Source organism: Elephas maximus, chromosome 17 (assembly GCF_024166365.1).
Source record: "Elephas maximus indicus isolate mEleMax1 chromosome 17, mEleMax1 primary haplotype, whole genome shotgun sequence".
In the NCBI taxonomy this organism is placed as follows: domain Eukaryota; kingdom Metazoa; phylum Chordata; class Mammalia; order Proboscidea; family Elephantidae; genus Elephas; species Elephas maximus.
Window position 1 is genome coordinate 19,708,299 of NC_064835.1, and position 3,369 is coordinate 19,711,667.

Below are 3,369 nucleotides of genomic sequence, written 5' to 3' on the forward strand. Positions count from 1 at the left end.
ACAATGTTATCTAAACACCATGCAAAATTTCCATTCTGTAGCTATGGTTCTACAGAACAAAAGCCCCAAGGGTCACGGACCACTTCAGGTTATACAAGAATATGTAGCACATGGTGCTTTGGGAATGAATGAGTTTTACCTTTCCTCACAGAAACTTCTGGATTCTCTTCATTGGAAAACACACTTCTTTCTTGGATGTGGAACTCAATTTGAATAATATACTCAATGTTGGCTATTCAGTTACTTTCCAGAGCCACTATTTCTATATTCTTGAATTGGTTCTAGTATTCAAAGTACTGTCTAATGGGAAACGAGCCTACATCAGTGGTCAATACATTATTTTTGTACTTTATGTTAATACTTGCCTCACTTTAATTGCAATGAATGGTTTCTCTGATGTGACAGAGATAAGACAGGAGACCAGACATGAGTAGCCACAAGAAGAAATGGAAGGTGAAATGAGGAAGAAACCATATAAAGATAGACAGACCTTCTGTCATATACTGATGACTTATTATAATATGCCTAATTCTGGGGAAAAAAATTAAACCACTATGACTTGGTATAATATGCCTAACTACAGGAAAAAATGAAACCACTATGAGCCTTAGTGATCTAATATGTAAAATAAGTATACTAGTAATTGTTGTGCAATCTCTGTATAGTGCAAATGTTTAAGGTGCCAAAGAAGAATGTCCTGATGCTACACTTCCAAAAAATCAGCATTGAAAATCTTGTGGAGCATAGCTCCGCTTTGACACACATGAGACAGCCATGAGTCAGAATCAATTCGATGGCAACCAGTACTTAGTGACTGATAGTATATGTTTTGCAGAAGAGTTGAGAGGATTGCAAACAAGGCATGGAAAGTGCTTTGTTGCTGTCATTGCTGTTAAATGTCATTGAGTGGATGTTCAACTCTTATTGATCCCATGTGACGACAGATCAAAACTACCCCATAGGGTTTTCCAAGCTGTAATCTTCACAAATTATAAGATTATATTATATTATAGGGTCGCTATGAGTGGATTCGACTCGACGGCAGTGGGTTTTTTTTTTTTTTTTTTAATCTTTACAGAAGCATATTGCCAGGTCTTTGTTCTTCAGAGTCACTTGGTGGGTTTGAACTGCCAACATTCCAGTTAACACCCGAGCGCTTAACCATTGCACAACCAGGGCTCAGAACACTCATTATTCTAAGTTTTCAGAACTGTTCTTTGAACCTTCAGAGACTGGTCAGTACTAAGAAATGCTCTTATAGCACAGAAAGAGAAAAGATATAATTCCATCTGTTGTTTATTTTCATGACCCATAATACAAGGATCCCAGAGTCTGTAACTTCCAACATAGAACAGAGACAGGGAGGGAGAGTTAGAGATATCTGAATGATAAGACTTAGATCTGTTTCACAATGCATAAACACCTACCTCTAATTTCTTCTTCTCTTCCTCCATAAAATTCCCATAGGAAAATGGCAGCAGAAAATCAGTCCACAGTGACTGAGTTCATCCTCGCTGGGCTAACAGAAAAACGAGAGCTCCAGCTTCCCCTCTTTTTTTTTTTTTCTTAGGAACCTATGTGTTCACAATGATGGGGAACCTGGGCATGATCATACTGATTGGGCTTAGTTCTCACCTGCACACCCCCATGTACTATTTCCTCAGCAGTTTGTCCTTCATTGATCTCTGCTATTCCACTGTCATTACCCCCAAAATGCTGGTAAACTTTGTGAAGGGGAAGAACATAATCTCCTACCATGAATGCATGGCTCAGCTCTATTTCTTTCTTGTTTTTGGTATTGCAAAGTGTCATATGTTGGCTGTGATGGCATATGATCGCTATGATGCCATATGTAATCCATTGCTTTACAATGTCACCATGTCTTACCAAGTCTGCTCTTGGTTGGTAGTTGAGGTGTATACGATGGGCTTAATTAGTGCCGCAGTTCACACAGGTTGTATGTTAAGAGTGATTTTCTGCAAGGCTAAATTAATCAACCATTACATCTGTGATCTTTTTCCACTACTGGAGCTCTCCTGCTCCAGCACATATATCAATGAACTGGTACTTTTGTGCTTCAGCGGGCTCAATATTCTTGGACCAGCCTTGACCATCCTTGGGTCGTATATCTCTATCATTGCCAGCATCCTGCAAATCCGCTCCACTGCGGGCAGGTCCAAAGCCTTCAGCACATGCTGCTCTCACATCTCAGCTGTTTCAGTCTTCTATGGTTCTTTAGCATTCATGTACCTGCAGCCATCTAATGTCAGTTCCATGGATCAAGGCAAAGTGTCTTCTGTGTTTTACACCATTGTTGTGCCAGTGCTGAACCCTCTGATCTATAGCCTGAAAAATAAGGATGTCAAAGTTGCCTTAAATAAAATCATTGAGAAAAGATTATTTTGCTTTCACAAAGATTTATAAATTCTGGAGAAGATTCGTTAAAGAAGGAGTCTAGAGAGAGTAACATATATACACAAGTAGTGAGATTATTGCCAACATTTGATTATTTGGAAGAAAGGGCCCAAGGATAAGACTGGATTTGTAGTATCACTTGGAAGGCAATCACATGAGTGGCAGTGTTAATTCTAGGATTTTCCATAGGTCACCCATAGTAACCCACATTACCTCTAATCATTTGTTGAAAAATCTTCAAAGGCCTTCATTTGGGAGATTATAACTTGTATATGTTGAATTTGGCAATTTATTAGGTAAGATTTACCTGTCATTAATCATAAAATGATCTGTTTGGTTTATATCCTTTGATCCTCTTAATACTTTGTGTATTGGCCTTTGTTTATTAAAAAGTGTACAAATAAACTGGAAAAATGTGGTCTCTAAAATAAATAACTTTAAACATTTGGAATGTACAAAATTCAATCACTATTATTTACTAATTGCAAAGAATTGTATTAAGGAATATGGGGGAAGGTGATGGCTAGTAAGACATAATTACCAAAAACAAAATGATAACTCTATGGTAGAAGAGATTGATAGACTAAACAGGGCTGAATACATTATGTGTATTTTTAATTATTTCTTTTGCAACATTCTTTTCTTCACAGTTTTAGTATCTTCCTACCCCCTCCATTTCCCAAAGAATCCTATATTCATTTTTCTCTAATTCTAAAAGGTTTTTCTTTTCACACATATTATAGATGTAGAAGTGACATTCTCTGACTATGCTTTAAACCATATGGATCGTTTATGTGACCCTAATACCTTGCAACACGTTTTCTCCTTTGCAAAAAGGGCAATTGAGAGCTTGACATAACTAATGCCATAATGATATGCTAAGTAAACTGTAAGTTTTTTAACTGTACCAGCTGTGCTGGCCTCTTTCCAAAAGTGTGTGGGCCTTCTCAGCTC

The 3,369-nt window shown here is 37.5% G+C and overlaps 1 pseudogene; it reads left to right on the forward strand.

The window, feature by feature from the left end:
• Positions 1–1,471: 1,471 nt before the first annotated feature.
• LOC126060644 (olfactory receptor 150-like) lies at positions 1,472–2,424 on the forward strand (annotated as a pseudogene).
• Positions 2,425–3,369: the final 945 nt, after the last annotated feature.